The 20,590-nt window shown below is 48.2% G+C and overlaps 1 protein-coding gene across 1 annotated transcript in view; it reads right to left on the bottom strand.

Annotated features, from left to right (window-relative positions):
• The window catches only part of LOC135481428 (uncharacterized), a gene marked incomplete at both ends in the record, with an annotated part of 36,064 nt that overhangs the window by 10,039 nt on the left and 5,435 nt on the right, over positions 1 to 20,590 (bottom strand). The gene's annotated exons all lie outside the window — the stretch shown is intronic.

Below are 20,590 nucleotides of genomic sequence, written 5' to 3'. Positions count from 1 at the left end.
TAGTAGTGCTGCTTGCTTTGGGTGTTGTCGATTGCAGAGTGGTGTTGAGCGTGGTACTGGATGATTGGGTTGTGCTTGGAAATGTGGTAGACCCAATCGCAGATTTTGGAGTTTGACGTGTGGAGGAGAAACTTGATTGAGAGGAACTTGTATCCAGAAGCGCCGTAGTAGTGCTGCTTGCTTTGGGTGTTGTCGATTGCACATTGGTGTTGAGCGTGGTACTGGATGATTGGGTTGTGCTTGGAAATGTGTAAGACCCAGTCGTGGTTGTTGGAGTTTGACGTGTGGAGGAGAAACTTGATTGAGAGAAACTTGTATCCAGAAGCGCCGTAGTAGTGCTGCTTGCTTTGGGTGTTGTCCATTGCACAGTGGTATTGAGCGTAGTACCGGATGATTGTGTTGTGCTTGGAAATGTGGTAGACCCAATCGCAGATTTTGGAGTTTGACGTGTGGAGGAGAAACTTGATTGGGAGGAACTTGTATCCAGAGGCGCCGTAGTAGTGCTGCTTGCTTTGAGTGTTGTCGATTGGACAGTGGTGCTGAGCGTGGTACTGGATGATTGGGTTGTGCTTGGAAATGTGGTAGACACAGTCCTGGATGTTGGAGTTTGACGTGTGGAGGAGAAACTTGATTGAGAGGAACTTGTATCAAGAGGCGCCGTAGTAGTGCTGCTTGCTTTGGGTGTTGTCGATTGCACATTGGTGTTGAGCGTGGTACTGGATGATTGGGTTGTGCTTGGAAATGTAGTAGACCCAATCGGAGATTTTGGAGTTTGACGTGTGGAGGAGAAACTTGATTGAGAGGAACTTGTATCCAGAGGCGCCGTAGTAGTGCTGCTTGCTTTGGGTGTTGTCGATTGCACATTGGTGTTGAGCGTGGTACTGGATGATTGGGTTGTGCTTGGAAATGTGGTAGACCCAATCGCAGATTTTGTAGTTTGACGTGTGGAGGAGAAACTAGATTGAGAGGAACTTGTATCCAGAAGCGCCGTAGTAGTGCTGCTTGCTTTGGGTGCTGTCGATTGCACATTGGTGTTGAGCGTGGTACTGGATGATTGGGTTGTGCTTGGAAATGTGGTAGACCCAGTCGTGGTTGTTGGAGTTTGACGTGTGGAGGAGAAACTTGATTGAGAGGAACTTGTATCCAGAGGCGCCGTAGTAGTGCTGCTTGCTTTGGGTGTTGTGGATTGCACATTGGTGTTGAGCGTGGTACTGGATGATTGGGTTGTGATTGGAAATGTGGTAGACCCGATCGCGGATTTTGGAGTTTGACATGTGGAGGAGAAGTTTGATTGAGAGGAACTTGTATCCAGAAGCGCCGTAGTAGTGCTGCTTGCTTTGGGTGTTGTCGATTGCTGAGTAGTGTTGAGCGTGGTACTGGATGATTGGGTTGTGCTTGGAAATGTGGTAGACACAGTCCTGGATGTTGGAGTTTGACGTGTGGAGGAGAAACTTGATTGGCAGAAACTTGTATCCAGAAGCGCCGTAGTAGTGCTGCTTGCTTTGGGTGTTGTCGATTGCACATTGGTGTTGAGCGTGGTACTGGATGATTGGGTTGTGATTGGAAATGTGGTAGACCCAATCGCAGATTTTGGAGTTTGACGTGTGGAGGAGAAACTTGATTGAGAGGAACTTGTATCCAGAGGCGCGGTAGTAGTGCTGCTTGCTTTGGGTGTTTTCGATTGCACATTGGTGTTGAGCGTGGTACTGGATGATTGGGTTGTGCTTGGAAATGTGGTAGACCCAATCGCAGATTTTGGAGTTTGACGTGTGGAGGAGAAACTTGATTGGGAGAAACTTGTATCCAGAGGCGCCGTAGTAGTGCTGCTTGCTTTGGGTGTTGTCGATTGCACATTGGTGTTGAGCGTGGTACTGGATGATTGGGTTGTGCATGGAAATGTGGTAGACCCAGTCGTGGTTGTTGGGGTTTGACGTGCGGAGGAGAAACTTGATTGAGAGGAACTTGTATCCAGAGGCGCCGTAGTAGTGTTGCTTGCTTTGGGTGTTTTCGATTGCACATTGGTGTTGAGCGTGGTACGGGATGATTGGGTTGTGCTTGGAAATGTGGTAGACCCAATCGCAGATTTTGGAGTTTGACGTGTGGAGGAGAAACTTGATTGAGAGGAACTTGTATCCAGAGGCGCCGTAGTAGTGCTGCTTGCTTTGGGTGTTGTCGATTGCAGAGTGGTGTTGAGCGTGGTACTGGATGATTGGGTTGTGCTTGGAAATGTGGTAGACACAGTCCTGGATGTTGGAGTTTGACGTGTGGAGGAGAAACTTGATTGGGAGAAACTTGTATCCAGAGGAGCCGTAGTAGTGCTGCTTGCTTTGGGTGTTGTCGATTGCACATTGGTGTTGAGCGTGGTACTGGATGATTGGGTTGTGCTTGGAAATGTGGTACACCCAATCGCAGATTTTGGAGTTTGACGTGTGGAGGAGAAACTTGATTGAGAGGAATTTGTATCCAGAGGCGCGGTAGTAGTGCTGCTTGCTTTGGGTGTTGTCAATTGCACATTGGTGTTGAGCGTGGTACTGGATGATTGGGTTGTGCTTGGAAATGTGGTAGACCCAATCGCAGATTTTTGGAGTTTGACGTGTGGAGGAGAAATTTGATTGAGAGGAACTTGTATCCAGAAGCGCCGTAGTAGTGCTGCTTGCTTTGGGTGTTGTCGATTGCACAGTGGTGCTGATCGTGGAACTGGATGATTGGGTTGTGCTTGGAAATGTGGTAGACCCAATCGCAGATTTTGGAGTTTGACGTGTGGAGGAGAAACTTGATTGAGAGGAACTTGTATCCAGATGCGCCGTAGTAGTGCAGCTTGCTTTGGGTGTTTTCGATTGCAGAGTGGTGTTGAGCGTGGCACTGGATGATTGGGTTGTGCTTGGAAATGTGGTAGACACAGTCCTGGATGTTGGACTTTGACGTGTGGAGGAGAAACTTGATTGAGAGGAACTTGTATCCAGAGGCGCCGTAGTAGTGCTGCTTGCTTTGGGTGTTGTCGATTGCAGAGTGGTGTTGAGCGTGGTACTGGATGATTTTGTTGTGCTTGGAAATGTGGTAGACAAAATCGCAGATTTTGGAGTTTGACGTGTGGAGGAGAAACTTGATTGAGAGGAACTTTTATCCAGATGCGCCGTAGTAGTGCTGCTTGCTTTGGGTGTTGTGGATTGCACATTGGTGTTGAGCGTGGTACTGGATGATTGGGTTGTGCTTGGAAATGTGGTAAACCCAGTCGTGGTTGTTGGAGTTTGACGTGTGGAGGAGAAATTTAATTGAGAGGAACTTGTATCCAGAAGCGCCGTAGTAGTGCTGCTTGCTTTGGGTCTTTTCGATTGCACAGCGCTGCTGATCGTGGAACTGGATGATTGGGTTGTGCTTGGAAATGTGGTAGACCCAATCGCAGATTTTGGAGTTTGACGTGTGGAGGAGAAACTTGATTGAGAGGAACTTGTATCCAGAGGCGCCGTAGTAGTGCTGCTTGCTTTGGGTGTTGTCGATTGCACATTGGTGTTGAGCGTGGTACTGGATGATTGGGTTGTGCTTGGAAATGTGGTAGACCCAATCGCAGATTTTGTAGTTTGACGTGTGGAGGAGAAACTAGATTGAGAGGAACTTGTATCCAGAAGCGCCGTAGTAGTGCTGCTTGCTTTGGGTGCTGTCGATTGCACATTGGTGTTGAGCGTGGTACTGGATGATTGGGTTGTGCTTGGAAATGTGGTAGACCCAGTCGTGGTTGTTGGAGTTTGACGTGTGGAGGAGAAACTTGATTGAGAGGAACTTGTATCCAGAGGCGCCGTAGTAGTGCTGCTTGCTTTGAGTGTTGTCGATTGCACAGTGGTGTTGAGCGTGGTACTGGATTATTGGGTTGTGATTGGAAATGTGGTAGACCCAATCGCAGATTTTGGAGTTTGACGTGTGGAGGAGAAACTTGATTGGGAGGAACTTGTATCCAGAGGCGCCGTAGTAGTGCTGCTTGCTTTGAGTGTTGTCGATTGGACATTGGTGTTGAGCTTGGTACAGGATGATTGGGTTGTGCTTGGAAATGTGGTAGACCCAATCGCAGATTTTGGAGTTTGACGTGTGAAGGAGAAACTTGATTGAGAGGAACTTGTATCCAGAGGCGCCGTAGTAGTGCTGCTTGCTTTGGGTGTTGTCGATTGCACAGTGGTGTTGAGCGTGGTACTGGATTATTGGGTTGTGATTGGAAATGTTGTAGACCCGATCGCAAATTTTGGAGTTTGACGTGTGGAGGAGAAACTTGATTGAGAGGAAGTTGTATCCAGAGGCGCTGTAGTAGTGCTGCATGCTTTGGGTGTTGTCGATTGCAGAGTGGTGTTGAGCGTGGTACTGGATGATTGGGTTGTGCTTGGAAATGTGGTAGACACAGTCCTGGATGTTGGAGTTTGACGTGTGGAGGAGAAACTTGACTGGGAGAAACTTGTATCCAGAGGCGCCGTAGTAGTGCTGTTTGCTTTGGGTGTTGTCGATTGCACATTGGTGTTGAGCGTGGTACTGGATGATTGGGTTGTGCTTGGAAATGTGGTAGACCCAATCGCAGATTTTGGAGTTTGACGTGTGGAGGAGAAACTTGATTGAGAGGAACTTCTATCCAGAGGCGCCGTAGTAGTGCTGCTTGCTTTGAGTGTTGTCGATTGCACATTAGTGTTGAGCGTGGTACGGGATGATTGGGTTGTGCTTGAAAATGTGGTAGACCCAATCGCAGATTTTGGAGTTTGACGTGTGAAGGAGAAACTTGATTGAGAGGAACTTGTATCTAGAGGCGCCGTAGTAGTGCTGCTTGCTTTGAGTGTTGTCGATTGCACAGTGGTGTTGAGCGTGGTACTGGATTATTGGGTTGTGATTGGAAATGTGGTAGACCCGATCGCAAATTTTGGAGTTTGACGTGTGGAGGAGAAACTTGATTGGGAGGAACTTGTATCCAGAGGCGCCGTAGTAGTGCTGCTTGCTTTGAGTGTTGTCGATTGCACATTGGTGTTGAGCTTGGTACGGGATGATTGGGTTGTGCTTGGAAATGTGGTAGACCCAATCGCAGATTTTGGAGTTTGACGTGTGAAGGAGAAACTTGATTGGGAGAAACTTGTATCCAGAGGCGCCGTAGTAGTGCTGCTTGCTTTGGGTGTTGTCGATTGCACAGTGGTGTTGAGCGTGGTACTGGATTATTGGGTTGTGATTGGAAATGTGGTAGACCCGATCGCAAATTTTGGAGTTTGACGTGTGGAGGAGAAACTTGATTGGGAGGAACTTGTGTCCAAAGGCGCCGTAGTAGTGCTGCTTGCTTTGGGTGTTGTCGATTGCACATTGGTGTTGAGCGTGGTACTGGATGATTGGGTTGTGCTTGGAAATGTGGTAGACACAGTCCTAAATGTTGGAGTTTGACGTGTGGAGGAGAAACGTGACTGGGAGAAACTTTTATCCAGAGGCGCCGTAGTAGTGCTGCTTGCTTTGGGTGTTGTCGATTGCACATTGGTGTTGAGCGTGGTACTGGATGATTGGGTTGTGCTTGGAAATGTGGTAGACCCAATCGCAGATTTTGAAGTTTGACGTGTGGAGGAGAAACTTGATTGAGAGGAACTTGTATCCAGAGGCGCCGTAAAAGTGCTGCTTGCTTTGGGTGTTGTCGATTGCAGAGTGGTGTTGAGCGTGGTACTGGATGATTGGGTTGTGCTTGGAAATGTGGTAGACCCAATCGCAGATTTTGGAGTTTGACGTGTGGAGGAGAAACTTGATTGAGAGAAACTTGTATCCAGAGGCGCCGTAGTAGTGCTGCTTGCTTTGGGTGTTGTCGATTGCAGAGTGGTGTTGAGCGTGGTACTGGATGATTGGGTTGTGCTTGGAAATGTGGTAGACCCAATCGCAGATTTTGGAGTTTGACGTGTGGAGGAGAAACTTGATTGAGAGGAACTTGTATCCAGAAGCGCCGTAGTAGTGCTGCTTGCTTTGGGTGTTGTCGATTGCACATTGGTGTTGAGCGTGGTACTGGATGATTGGGTTGTGCTTGGAAATGTGGTAGACACAGTCCTGGATGTTGGAGTTTGACGTGTGGAGGAGAAACTTGACTGGGAGAAACTTGTATCCAGAGGCGCCGTAGTAGTGCTGCTTGCTTTGGGTGTTGTCGATTGCACATTGGTGTTGAGCGTGGTACTGGATGATTGGGTTGTGCTTGGAAATGTGGTAGACCCAATCGCAGATTTTGGAGTTTGACGTGTGGAGGAGAAACTTGATTGAGAAGAACTTGTATCCAGAGGCGCCGTAGTAGTGCTGCTTGCTTTGGGTGTTGTCGATTGCAGAGTGGTGTTGAGCGTGGTACTGGATGATTGGGTTGTGCTTGGAAATGTGGTAGACCCAATCGCAGATTTTGGAGTTTGACGTGTGGAGGAGAAGCTTGATTGAGAGGAACTTGTATCCAGAAGCGCCGTAGTAGTGCTGCTTGCTTTGGGTGTTGTCGATTGCACATTGGTGTTGAGCGTGGTACTGGATGATTGGGTTGTGCTTGGAAATGTGTAAAACCCAGTCGTGGTTGTTGGAGTTTGACGTGTGGAGGAGAAACTTGATTGAGAGGAACTTGTATCCAGAAGCGCCGTAGTAGTGCTGCTTGCTTTGGGTGTTGTCCATTGCACAGTGGTATTGAGCGTAGTACCGGATGATTGTGTAGTGCTTGGAAATGTGGTAGACCCAATCGCAGATTTTGGAGTTTGACGTGTGGAGGAGAAACTTGATTGGGAGGAACTTGTATCCAAAGGCGCCGTAGTAGTGCTGCTTGCTTTGGGTGTTGTCGATTGCACATTGGTGTTGAGCGTGGTACTGGATGATTGGGTTGTGCTTGGAAATGTGGTAGACACAGTCCTAAATGTTGGAGTTTGACGTGTGGAGGAGAAACGTGACTGGGAGAAACTTTTATCCAGAGGCGCCGTAGTAGTGCTGCTTGCTTTGGGTGTTGTCGATTGCACATTGGTGTTGAGCGTGGTACTGGATGATTGGGTTGTGCTTAGAAATGTGGTAGACCCAATCGCAGATTTTAAAGTTTGACGTGTGGAGGAGAAACTTGATTGAGAGGAACTTGTATCCAGAGGCGCCGTAAAAGTGCTGCTTGCTTTGGGTGTTGTCGATTGCAGAGTGGTGTTGAGCGTGGTACTGGATGATTGGGTTGTGCTTGGAAATGTGGTAGACCCAATCGCAGATTTTGGAGTTTGACGTGTGGAGGAGAAACTTGATTGAGAGAAACTTGTATCCAGAGGCGCCGTAGTAGTGCTGCTTGCTTTGGGTGTTGTCGATTGCACAGTGGTGTTGAGCGTGGTACTGGATGATTGGGTTGTGCTTGGAAATGTGGTAGACCCAATCGCAGATTTTGGAGTTTGACGTGTGGAGGAGAAACTTGATTGAGAGGAACTTGTATCCAGAAGCGCCGTAGTAGTGCTGCTTGCTTTGGGTGTTGTCGATTGCACATTGGTGTTGAGCGTGGTACTGGATGATTGGGTTGTGCTTGGAAATGTGGTAGACCCAATCGCAGATTTTGGAGTTTGACGTCTGGAGGAGAAACTTGATTAAGAAGAACTTGTATCCAGAGGCGCCGTAGTAGTGCTGCTTGCTTTGGGTGTTGTCGATTGCACATTGGTGTTGAGCGTGGTACTGGATGATTGGGTTGTGCTTGGAAATGTAGTAGACCCAATCGCAGATTTTGGAGTTTGACGTATGGAGGAGAAACTTGATTGAGAGGAACTTGTATCCAGAGGCGCCGTAGTAGTGCTGCTTGCTTTGGGTGTTGTCGATTGCACATTGGTGTTGAGCGTGGTACTGGATGATTGGGTTGTGCTTGGAAATGTGGTAGACCCAATCGCAGATTTTGTAGTTTGACGTGTGGAGGAGAAACTAGATTGAGAGGAACTTGTATCCAGAAGCGCCGTAGTAGTGCTGCTTGCTTTGGGTGCTGTCGATTGCACATTGGTGTTGAGCGTGGTACTGGATGATTGGGTTGTGCTTGGAAATGTGGTAGACCCAGTCGTGGTTGTTGGAGTTTGACGTGTGGAGGAGAAACTTGATTGGGAGGAACTTGTATCCAGAGGCGCCGTAGTAGTGCTGCTTGCTTTGGGTGTTGTGGATTGCACATTGGTGTTGAGCGTGGTACTGGATGATTGGGTTGTGATTGGAAATGTGGTAGACCCGATCGCGGATTTTGGAGTTTGACATGTGGAGGAGAAGTTTGATTGAGAGGAACTTGTATCCAGAAGCGCCGTAGTAGTGCTGCTTGCTTTGGGTGTTGTCGATTGCTGAGTAGTGTTGAGCGTGGTACTGGATGATTGGGTTGTGCTTGGAAATGTGGTAGACACAGTCCTGGATGTTGGAGTTTGACGTGTAGAGGAGAAACTTGATTGGCAGAAACTTGTATCCAGAGGCGCCGTAGTAGTGCTGCTTGCTTTGGGTGTTGTCGATTACACATTGGTGTTGAGCGTGGTACTGGATGATTGGGTTGTGCTTGGAAATGTGGTAGACCCAATCGCAGATTTTGGAGTTTGACGTGTGGAGGAGAAACTTGATTGAGAGGAACTTGTATCCAGAGGCGCGGTAGTAGTGCTGCTTGCTTTGGGTGTTGTCGATTGCACATTGGTGTTGAGCGTGGTACTGGATGATTGGGTTGTGCTTGGAAATGTGGTAAACCCAGTCGTGGTTGTTGGAGTTTGACGTGTGGAGGAGAAATTTAATTGAGAGGAACTTGTATCCAGAAGCGCCGTAGTAGTGCTGCTTGCTTTGGGTCTTTTCGATTGCACAGCGCTGCTGATCGTGGAACTGGATGATTGGGTTGTGCTTGGAAATGTGGTAGACCCAATCGCAGATTTTGGAGTTTGACGTGTGGAGGAGAAACTTGATTGAGAGGAACTTGTATCCAGAGGCGCCGTAGTAGTGCTGCTTGCTTTGGGTGTTGTCGATTGCACATTGGTGTTGAGCGTGGTACTGGATGATTGGGTTGTGCTTGGAAATGTGGTAGACCCAATCGCAGATTTTGTAGTTTGACGTGTGGAGGAGAAACTAGATTGAGAGGAACTTGTATCCAGAAGCGCCGTAGTAGTGCTGCTTGCTTTGGGTGCTGTCGATTGCACATTGGTGTTGAGCGTGGTACTGGATGATTGGGTTGTGCTTGGAAATGTGGTAGACCCAGTCGTGGTTGTTGGAGTTTGACGTGTGGAGGAGAAACTTGATTGAGAGGAACTTGTATCCAGAGGCGCCGTAGTAGTGCTGCTTGCTTTGAGTGTTGTCGATTGCACAGTGGTGTTGAGCGTGGTACTGGATTATTGGGTTGTGATTGGAAATGTGGTAGACCCGATCGCAAATTTTGGAGTTTGACGTGTGGAGGAGAAACTTGATTGGGAGGAACTTGTATCCAGAGGCGCCGTAGTAGTGCTGCTTGCTTTGAGTGTTGTCGATTGGACATTGGTGTTGAGCTTGGTACAGGATGATTGGGTTGTGCTTGGAAATGTGGTAGACCCAATCGCAGATTTTGGAGTTTGACGTGTGAAGGAGAAACTTGATTGAGAGGAACTTGTATCCAGAGGCGCCGTAGTAGTGCTGCTTGCTTTGGGTGTTGTCGATTGCACAGTGGTGTTGAGCGTGGTACTGGATTATTGGGTTGTGATTGGAAATGTTGTAGACCCGATCGCAAATTTTGGAGTTTGACGTGTGGAGGAGAAACTTGATTGAGAGGAAGTTGTATCCAGAGGCGCTGTAGTAGTGCTGCATGCTTTGGGTGTTGTCGATTGCAGAGTGGTGTTGAGCGTGGTACTGGATGATTGGGTTGTGCTTGGAAATGTGGTAGACACAGTCCTGGATGTTGGAGTTTGACGTGTGGAGGAGAAACTTGACTGGGAGAAACTTGTATCCAGAGGCGCCGTAGTAGTGCTGTTTGCTTTGGGTGTTGTCGATTGCACATTGGTGTTGAGCGTGGTACTGGATGATTGGGTTGTGCTTGGAAATGTGGTAGACCCAATCGCAGATTTTGGAGTTTGACGTGTGGAGGAGAAACTTGATTGAGAGGAACTTCTATCCAGAGGCGCCGTAGTAGTGCTGCTTGCTTTGAGTGTTGTCGATTGCACATTAGTGTTGAGCGTGGTACGGGATGATTGGGTTGTGCTTGAAAATGTGGTAGACCCAATCGCAGATTTTGGAGTTTGACGTGTGAAGGAGAAACTTGATTGAGAGGAACTTGTATCTAGAGGCGCCGTAGTAGTGCTGCTTGCTTTGAGTGTTGTCGATTGCACAGTGGTGTTGAGCGTGGTACTGGATTATTGGGTTGTGATTGGAAATGTGGTAGACCCGATCGCAAATTTTGGAGTTTGACGTGTGGAGGAGAAACTTGATTGGGAGGAACTTGTATCCAGAGGCGCCGTAGTAGTGCTGCTTGCTTTGAGTGTTGTCGATTGCACATTGGTGTTGAGCTTGGTACGGGATGATTGGGTTGTGCTTGGAAATGTGGTAGACCCAATCGCAGATTTTGGAGTTTGACGTGTGAAGGAGAAACTTGATTGGGAGAAACTTGTATCCAGAGGCGCCGTAGTAGTGCTGCTTGCTTTGGGTGTTGTCGATTGCACAGTGGTGTTGAGCGTGGTACTGGATTATTGGGTTGTGATTGGAAATGTGGTAGACCCGATCGCAAATTTTGGAGTTTGACGTGTGGAGGAGAAACTTGATTGGGAGGAACTTGTGTCCAAAGGCGCCGTAGTAGTGCTGCTTGCTTTGGGTGTTGTCGATTGCACATTGGTGTTGAGCGTGGTACTGGATGATTGGGTTGTGCTTGGAAATGTGGTAGACACAGTCCTAAATGTTGGAGTTTGACGTGTGGAGGAGAAACGTGACTGGGAGAAACTTTTATCCAGAGGCGCCGTAGTAGTGCTGCTTGCTTTGGGTGTTGTCGATTGCACATTGGTGTTGAGCGTGGTACTGGATGATTGGGTTGTGCTTGGAAATGTGGTAGACCCAATCGCAGATTTTGAAGTTTGACGTGTGGAGGAGAAACTTGATTGAGAGGAACTTGTATCCAGAGGCGCCGTAAAAGTGCTGCTTGCTTTGGGTGTTGTCGATTGCAGAGTGGTGTTGAGCGTGGTACTGGATGATTGGGTTGTGCTTGGAAATGTGGTAGACCCAATCGCAGATTTTGGAGTTTGACGTGTGGAGGAGAAACTTGATTGAGAGAAACTTGTATCCAGAGGCGCCGTAGTAGTGCTGCTTGCTTTGGGTGTTGTCGATTGCAGAGTGGTGTTGAGCGTGGTACTGGATGATTGGGTTGTGCTTGGAAATGTGGTAGACCCAATCGCAGATTTTGGAGTTTGACGTGTGGAGGAGAAACTTGATTGAGAGGAACTTGTATCCAGAAGCGCCGTAGTAGTGCTGCTTGCTTTGGGTGTTGTCGATTGCACATTGGTGTTGAGCGTGGTACTGGATGATTGGGTTGTGCTTGGAAATGTGGTAGACACAGTCCTGGATGTTGGAGTTTGACGTGTGGAGGAGAAACTTGACTGGGAGAAACTTGTATCCAGAGGCGCCGTAGTAGTGCTGCTTGCTTTGGGTGTTGTCGATTGCACATTGGTGTTGAGCGTGGTACTGGATGATTGGGTTGTGCTTGGAAATGTGGTAGACCCAATCGCAGATTTTGGAGTTTGACGTGTGGAGGAGAAACTTGATTGAGAAGAACTTGTATCCAGAGGCGCCGTAGTAGTGCTGCTTGCTTTGGGTGTTGTCGATTGCAGAGTGGTGTTGAGCGTGGTACTGGATGATTGGGTTGTGCTTGGAAATGTGGTAGACCCAATCGCAGATTTTGGAGTTTGACGTGTGGAGGAGAAGCTTGATTGAGAGGAACTTGTATCCAGAAGCGCCGTAGTAGTGCTGCTTGCTTTGGGTGTTGTCGATTGCACATTGGTGTTGAGCGTGGTACTGGATGATTGGGTTGTGCTTGGAAATGTGTAAAACCCAGTCGTGGTTGTTGGAGTTTGACGTGTGGAGGAGAAACTTGATTGAGAGGAACTTGTATCCAGAAGCGCCGTAGTAGTGCTGCTTGCTTTGGGTGTTGTCCATTGCACAGTGGTATTGAGCGTAGTACCGGATGATTGTGTAGTGCTTGGAAATGTGGTAGACCCAATCGCAGATTTTGGAGTTTGACGTGTGGAGGAGAAACTTGATTGGGAGGAACTTGTATCCAAAGGCGCCGTAGTAGTGCTGCTTGCTTTGGGTGTTGTCGATTGCACATTGGTGTTGAGCGTGGTACTGGATGATTGGGTTGTGCTTGGAAATGTGGTAGACACAGTCCTAAATGTTGGAGTTTGACGTGTGGAGGAGAAACGTGACTGGGAGAAACTTTTATCCAGAGGCGCCGTAGTAGTGCTGCTTGCTTTGGGTGTTGTCGATTGCACATTGGTGTTGAGCGTGGTACTGGATGATTGGGTTGTGCTTAGAAATGTGGTAGACCCAATCGCAGATTTTAAAGTTTGACGTGTGGAGGAGAAACTTGATTGAGAGGAACTTGTATCCAGAGGCGCCGTAAAAGTGCTGCTTGCTTTGGGTGTTGTCGATTGCAGAGTGGTGTTGAGCGTGGTACTGGATGATTGGGTTGTGCTTGGAAATGTGGTAGACCCAATCGCAGATTTTGGAGTTTGACGTGTGGAGGAGAAACTTGATTGAGAGAAACTTGTATCCAGAGGCGCCGTAGTAGTGCTGCTTGCTTTGGGTGTTGTCGATTGCACAGTGGTGTTGAGCGTGGTACTGGATGATTGGGTTGTGCTTGGAAATGTGGTAGACCCAATCGCAGATTTTGGAGTTTGACGTGTGGAGGAGAAACTTGATTGAGAGGAACTTGTATCCAGAAGCGCCGTAGTAGTGCTGCTTGCTTTGGGTGTTGTCGATTGCACATTGGTGTTGAGCGTGGTACTGGATGATTGGGTTGTGCTTGGAAATGTGGTAGACCCAATCGCAGATTTTGGAGTTTGACGTCTGGAGGAGAAACTTGATTAAGAAGAACTTGTATCCAGAGGCGCCGTAGTAGTGCTGCTTGCTTTGGGTGTTGTCGATTGCACATTGGTGTTGAGCGTGGTACTGGATGATTGGGTTGTGCTTGGAAATGTAGTAGACCCAATCGCAGATTTTGGAGTTTGACGTATGGAGGAGAAACTTGATTGAGAGGAACTTGTATCCAGAGGCGCCGTAGTAGTGCTGCTTGCTTTGGGTGTTGTCGATTGCACATTGGTGTTGAGCGTGGTACTGGATGATTGGGTTGTGCTTGGAAATGTGGTAGACCCAATCGCAGATTTTGTAGTTTGACGTGTGGAGGAGAAACTAGATTGAGAGGAACTTGTATCCAGAAGCGCCGTAGTAGTGCTGCTTGCTTTGGGTGCTGTCGATTGCACATTGGTGTTGAGCGTGGTACTGGATGATTGGGTTGTGCTTGGAAATGTGGTAGACCCAGTCGTGGTTGTTGGAGTTTGACGTGTGGAGGAGAAACTTGATTGGGAGGAACTTGTATCCAGAGGCGCCGTAGTAGTGCTGCTTGCTTTGGGTGTTGTGGATTGCACATTGGTGTTGAGCGTGGTACTGGATGATTGGGTTGTGATTGGAAATGTGGTAGACCCAATCGCGGATTTTGGAGTTTGACATGTGGAGGAGAAGTTTGATTGAGAGGAACTTGTATCCAGAAGCGCCGTAGTAGTGCTGCTTGCTTTGGGTGTTGTCGATTGCTGAGTAGTGTTGAGCGTGGTACTGGATGATTGGGTTGTGCTTGGAAATGTGGTAGACACAGTCCTGGATGTTGGAGTTTGACGTGTAGAGGAGAAACTTGATTGGCAGAAACTTGTATCCAGAGGCGCCGTAGTAGTGCTGCTTGCTTTGGGTGTTGTCGATTACACATTGGTGTTGAGCGTGGTACTGGATGATTGGGTTGTGCTTGGAAATGTGGTAGACCCAATCGCAGATTTTGGAGTTTGACGTGTGGAGGAGAAACTTGATTGAGAGGAACTTGTATCCAGAGGCGCGGTAGTAGTGCTGCTTGCTTTGGGTGTTGTCGATTGCACATTGGTGTTGAGCGTGGTACTGGATGATTGGGTTGTGCTTGGAAATGTGGTAGACCCAATCGCAGATTTTGGAGTTTGACGTGTGGAGGAGAAACTTGATTGGGAGAAACTTGTATCCAGAGGCGCCGTAGTAGTGCTGCTTGCTTTGGGTGTTGTCGATTGCACATTGGTGTTGAGCGTAGTACTGGATGATTGGGTTGTGCATGGAAATGTGGTAGACCCAGTCGTGGTTGTTGGGGTTTGACGTGCGGAGGAGAAACTTGATTGAGAGGAACTTGTATCCAAAGGCGCCGTAGTAGTGCTGCTTGCTTTGGGTGTTGTCGATTGCACAGTGGTGTTGAGCGTGGTACTGGATTATTGGGTTGTGATTGGAAATGTGGTAGACCCGATCGCAAATTTTGGAGTTTGACGTGTGGAGGAGAAACTTGATTGGGAGGAACTTGTATCCAAAGGCGCCGTAGTAGTGCTGCTTGCTTTGGGTGTTGTCGATTGCACATTGGTGTTGAGCGTGGTACTGGATGATTGGGTTGTGCTTGGAAATGTGGTAGACACAGTCCTAAATGTTGGAGTTTGACGTGTGGAGGAGAAACGTGACTGGGAGAAACTTTTATCCAGAGGCGCCGTAGTAGTGCTGCTTGCTTTGGGTGTTGTCGATTGCACATTGGTGTTGAGCGTGGTACTGGATGATTGGGTTGTGCTTGGAAATGTGGTAGACCCAATCGCAGATTTTGGAGTTTGACGTGTGGAGGAGAAACTTGATTGAGAAGAACTTGTATCCAGAGGCGCCGTAGTAGTGCTGCTTGCTTTGGGTGTTGTCGATTGCAGAGTGGTGTTGAGCGTGGTACTGGATGATTGGGTTGTGCTTGGAAATGTGGTAGACCCAATCGCAGATTTTGGAGTTTGACGTCTGGAGGAGAAACTTGATTAAGAAGAACTTGTATCCAGAGGCGCCGTAGTAGTGCTGCTTGCTTTGGGTGTTGTCGATTGCACATTGGTGTTGAGCGTGGTACTGGATGATTGGGTTGTGCTTGGAAATGTAGTAGACCCAATCGCAGATTTTGGAGTTTGACGTATGGAGGAGAAACTTGATTGAGAGGAACTTGTATCCAGAGGCGCCGTAGTAGTGCTGCTTGCTTTGGGTGTTGTCGATTGCACATTGGTGTTGAGCGTGGTACTGGATGATTGGGTTGTGCTTGGAAATGTGGTAGACCCAATCGCAGATTTTGTAGTTTGACGTGTGGAGGAGAAACTAGATTGAGAGGAACTTGTATCCAGAAGCGCCGTAGTAGTGCTGCTTGCTTTGGGTGCTGTCGATTGCACATTGGTGTTGAGCGTGGTACTGGATGATTGGGTTGTGCTTGGAAATGTGGTAGACCCAGTCGTGGTTGTTGGAGTTTGACGTGTGGAGGAGAAACTTGATTGGGAGGAACTTGTATCCAGAGGCGCCGTAGTAGTGCTGCTTGCTTTGGGTGTTGTGGATTGCACATTGGTGTTGAGCGTGGTACTGGATGATTGGGTTGTGATTGGAAATGTGGTAGACCCGATCGCGGATTTTGGAGTTTGACATGTGGAGGAGAAGTTTGATTGAGAGGAACTTGTATCCAGAAGCGCCGTAGTAGTGCTGCTTGCTTTGGGTGTTGTCGATTGCTGAGTAGTGTTGAGCGTGGTACTGGATGATTGGGTTGTGCTTGGAAATGTGGTAGACACAGTCCTGGATGTTGGAGTTTGACGTGTAGAGGAGAAACTTGATTGGCAGAAACTTGTATCCAGAGGCGCCGTAGTAGTGCTGCTTGCTTTGGGTGTTGTCGATTGCACATTGGTGTTGAGCGTGGTACTGGATGATTGGGTTGTGCTTGGAAATGTGGTAGACCCAATCGCAGATTTTGGAGTTTGACGTGTGTAGGAGAAACTTGATTGAGAGGAACTTGTATCCAGAGGCGCGGTAGTAGTGCTGCTTGCTTTGGGTGTTGTCGATTGCACATTGGTGTTGAGCGTGGTACTGGATGATTGGGTTGTGCTTGGAAATGTGGTAGACCCAATCGCAGATTTTGGAGTTTGACGTGTGGAGGAGAAACTTGATTGGGAGAAACTTGTATCCAGAGGCGCCGTAGTAGTGCTGCTTGCTTTGGGTGTTGTCGATTGCACATTGGTGTTGAGCGTAGTACTGGATGATTGGGTTGTGCATGGAAATGTGGTAGACCCAGTAGTGGTTGTTGGGGTTTGACGTGCGGAGGAGAAACTTGATTGAGAGGAACTTGTATCCAAAGGCGCCGTAGTAGTGCTGCTTGCTTTGGGTGTTGTCGATTGCACAGTGGTGTTGAGCGTTGTACTGGATTATTGGGTTGTGATTGGAAATGTGGTAGACCCGATCGCAAATTTTGGAGTTTGACGTGTGGAGGAGAAACTTGATTGGGAGGAACTTGTATCCAAAGGCGCCGTAGTAGTGCTGCTTGCTTTGGGTGTTGTCGATTGCACATTGGTGTTGAGCGTGGTACTGGATGATTGGGTTGTGCTTGGAAATGTGGTAGACACAGTCCTAAATGTTGGAGTTTGACGTGTGGAGGAGAAACGTGACTGGGAGAAACTTTTATCCAGAGGCGCCGTAGTAGTGCTGCTTGCTTTGGGTGTTGTCGATTGCACATTGGTGTTGAGCGTGGTACTGGATGATTGGGTTGTGCTTGGAAATGTGGTAGACCCAATCGCAGATTTTGAAGTTTGACGTGTGGAGGAGAAACTTGATTGAGAGGAACTTGTATCCAGAGGCGCCGTAAAAGTGCTGCTTGCTTTGGGTGTTGTCGATTGCAGAGTGGTGTTGAGCGTGGTACTGGATGATTGGGTTGTGCTTGGAAATGTGGTAGACCGAATCGCAGATTTTGGAGTTTGACGTGTGGAGGAGAAACTTGATTGAGAGAAACTTGTATCCAGAGGCGCCGTAGTAGTGCTGCTTGCTTTGGGGTGTTGTCGATTGCAGAGTGGTGTTGAGCGTGGTACTGGATGATTGGGTTGTGCTTGGAAATGTGGTAGACCCAATCGCAGATTTTGGAGTTTGACGTGTGGAAGGAGAAACTTGATTGAGAGGAACTTGTATCCAGAAGCGCCGTAGTAGTGCTGCTTGCTTTGGGTGTTGTCGATTGCACATTGGTGTTGAGCGTGGGTACTGGATGATTGGGGTTGTGCTTGGAAATGTGGTAGACACAGTCCTGGATGTTGGAGTTTGGACGTGTGGAGGAGAAACTTGACTGGGAGAAACTTGTAACCAGAGGCGCCGTAGTAGTGCTGCTTGCTTTGGGTGTTGTCGATTGCACATTGGTGTTGAGCGTGGTACTGGATGATTGGGTTGTGCTTGGAAATGTGGTAGACCCAATCGCAGATTTTGGAGTTTGACGTGTGGAGTAGAAACTTGGTTGAGAAGAACTTGTATCCAGAGGCGCGTAGTAGTGCTGCTTGCTTGGGTGTTGTCGATTGCAGAGTGTGTTGAGCGTGGTACTGGATGATTGGGTTGTGCCTTGGAAATGTGGTAGACCCAATCGCAGATTTTGGAGTTTGACGTGTGGAGGAGAAACTTGATTGAGAGGAACTTGTATCCAGAAGCGCCGTAGTAGTGCTGCTTGCTTTGGGGTGTTGTCGATTGCACAGTGGTATTGAGCGTAGTACCGGATGATTGTGTAGTGCTTGGAAATGTGGTAGACCCAATCGCAGATTTTGGAGTTTGACGTGTGGGAGGAGAAACTTGATTGGGAGGAACTTGTATCCAGAGGCGCCGTAGTAGTGCTGCTTGCTTTGGGTGTTGTCGATTGCACATTGGTGTTGAGCGTGGTACTGGATGATTGGGTTGTGCTTGGAAATGTGGTAGACCCAATCGCAGATTTTGTAGTTTGACGTGTGGAGGAGAAACTAGATTGAGAGGAACTTGTATCCAGAAGCGCCGTAGTAGTGCTGCTTGCTTTGGGTGCTGTCGATTGCACATTGGTGTTGAGCGTGGTACTGGATGATTGGGTTGTGCTTGGAAATGTGGTAGACCCAGTCGTGGTTGTTGGAGTTTGACGTGTGGAGGAGAAACTTGATTGGGAGGAACTTGTATCCAGAGGCGCCGTAGTAGTGCTGCTTGCTTTGGGTGTTGTGGATTGCACATTGGTGTTGAGCGTGGTACTGGATGATTGGGTTGTGCTTGGAAATGTGGTAGACCCGATCGCGGATTTGGAGTTTGACATGTGGAGGAGAAGTTTGATTGAGAGGAACTTGTATCCAGAAGCGCCGTAGTAGTGCTGCTTGCTTTGGGTGTTGTCGATTGCTGAGTAGTGTTGAGCGTGGTACTGGATGATTGGGTTGTGCTTGGAAATGTGGTAGGACACAGTCCTAAATGTTGGAGTTTGACGTGTGGAGGAGAAACTTGATTGGCAGAAACTTGTATCCAGAGGCGCCGTAGTAGTGCTGCTTGCTTTGGGTGTTGTCGATTGCACATTGGTGTTGAGCGTGGTACTGGATGATTGGGTTGTGCTTGGAAATGTGGTAGACCCAATCGCAGATTTTGGAGTTTGACGTGTGGAGGAGAAAATTGATTGAGAGGAACTTGTATCCAGAGGCGCGGTAGTAGTGCTGCTTGCTTTGGGTGTTTTCGATTGCACATTGGTGTTGAGCGTGGTACTGGATGATTGGGTTGTGCTTGGAAATGTGGTAGACCCAATCGCAGATTTTGGAGTTTGACGTGTGGAGGAGAAACTTGATTGGGAGAAACTTGTATCCAGAGGCGCCGTAGTAGTGCTGCTTGCTTTGGGTGTTGTCGATTGCACATTGGTGTTGAGCGTAGTACTGGATGATTGGGTTGTGCATGGAAATGTGGTAGACCCAGTCGTGGTTGTTGGGGTTTGACGTGTGGAGGAGAAACTTGATTGAGAGGAAGTTGTATCCAGAGGCGCCGTAGTAGTGTTGCTTGCTTTGGGTGTTTTCGATTGCACATTGGTGTTGAGCGTGGTACGGGATGATTGGGTTGTGCTTGGAAATGTGGTAGACCCAATCGCAGATTTTGGAGTTTGACGTGTGGAGGAGAAACTTGATTGAGAGGAACTTGTATCCAGAGGCGCCGTAGTAGTGCTGCTTGCTTTGGGTGTTGTCGATTGCAGAGTGGTGTTGAGCGTGGTACTGGATGATTGGGTTGTGCTTAGAAATGTGGTAGACACAGTCCTGGATGTTGGAGTTTGACGTGTGGAGGAGAAACTTGATTGGGAGAAACTTGTATCCAGAGGAGCCGTAGTAGTGCTGCTTGCTTTGGGTGTTGTCGATTGCACATTGGTGTTGAGCGTGGTACTGGATGATTGGGTTGTGCTTGGAAATGTGGTAGACCCAATCGCAGATTTTGGAGTTTGACGTGTGGAGGAGAAACTTGATTGAGAGGAATTTGTATCCAGAGGCGCGGTAGTAGTGATGCTTGCTTTGGGTGTTGTCGATTGCACAGTGGTGTTGAGCGTAGTACCGGATGATTGGGTTGTGCTTGGAAATGTGGTAGACCCAATCGCAGATTTTGTAGTTTGACGTGTGGAGGAGAAACTTGATTGGGAGAAACTTGTATTCAGAGGCGCCGTAGTCTCGCTGCTTGATTTGGGTGTTGTGGATTGCAGATTGGTGTTGAGCGTGGTACTGGATGATTGGGTTGTGCTTGGAAATGTGGTAGACCCAGTCGTGGTTGTTGGGGTTTGACGTGCGGAGGAAAACTTTGATTGAGAGGAACTTGTATCCAGAGGCGCCGTAGTAGTGTTGCTTGCTTTGGGTGTTTCCGATTGCACATTGGTGTTGAGCGTGGTACTGGATGATTGGGTTGTGCTTGGAAATGTGGTAGACCCAATCGCAGATTTTGGAGTTTGACGTGTGGAGGAGAAACTTGATTGGGAGAAACTTGTATCCAGAGGCGCAGTAGTAGTGCTGCTTGCTTTGGGTGTTGTCGATTGCACATTGGTGTTGAGCGTGGTACTGGATGATTGGGTTGTGCTTGGAAATGTGGTAGACCCAATCGCAGATTTTTGGAGTTTGACGTGTGGAGGAGAAACTTGATTGAGAGGAGCTTGTATCCAGAAGCGCCGTAGTAGTGCTGCTTGCTTTGGGTGTTGTCGATTGCACATTGGTGTTGAGCGTGGTACTGGATGATTGGGTTGTGCTTGGAAATGTGGTAGACACAGTCCTGGATGTTGGAGTTTGACGTGTGGAGGAGAAACTTGACTGGGAGAAACTTGTATCCAGAGGCGCCGTAGTAGTGCTGCTTGCTTTGGGTGTTGTCGATTGCACATTGGTGTTGAGCGTGGTACTGGATGATTGGGTTGTGCTTGGAAATGTGGTAGACCCAATCGCAGATTTTGGAGTTTGACGTGTGGAGGAGAAACTTGATTGAGAAGAACTTGTATCCAGAGGCGCCGTAGTAGTGCTGCTTGCTTTGGGTGTTGTCGATTGCAGAGTGGTGTTGAGCGTGGTACTGGATGATTGGGTTGTGCTTGGAAATGTGGTAGACCCAATCGCAGATTTTGGAGTTTGACGTGTGG

The sequence above is a fragment of the Liolophura sinensis genome, unplaced genomic scaffold, assembly GCF_032854445.1.
Source record: "Liolophura sinensis isolate JHLJ2023 unplaced genomic scaffold, CUHK_Ljap_v2 scaffold_89, whole genome shotgun sequence".
Taxonomy (NCBI): Eukaryota; Metazoa; Mollusca; class Polyplacophora; order Chitonida; family Chitonidae; genus Liolophura; species Liolophura sinensis.
Note: the sequence above shows the minus strand (reverse complement) of the source record. Positions and strands in the feature narration are given on the sequence as shown.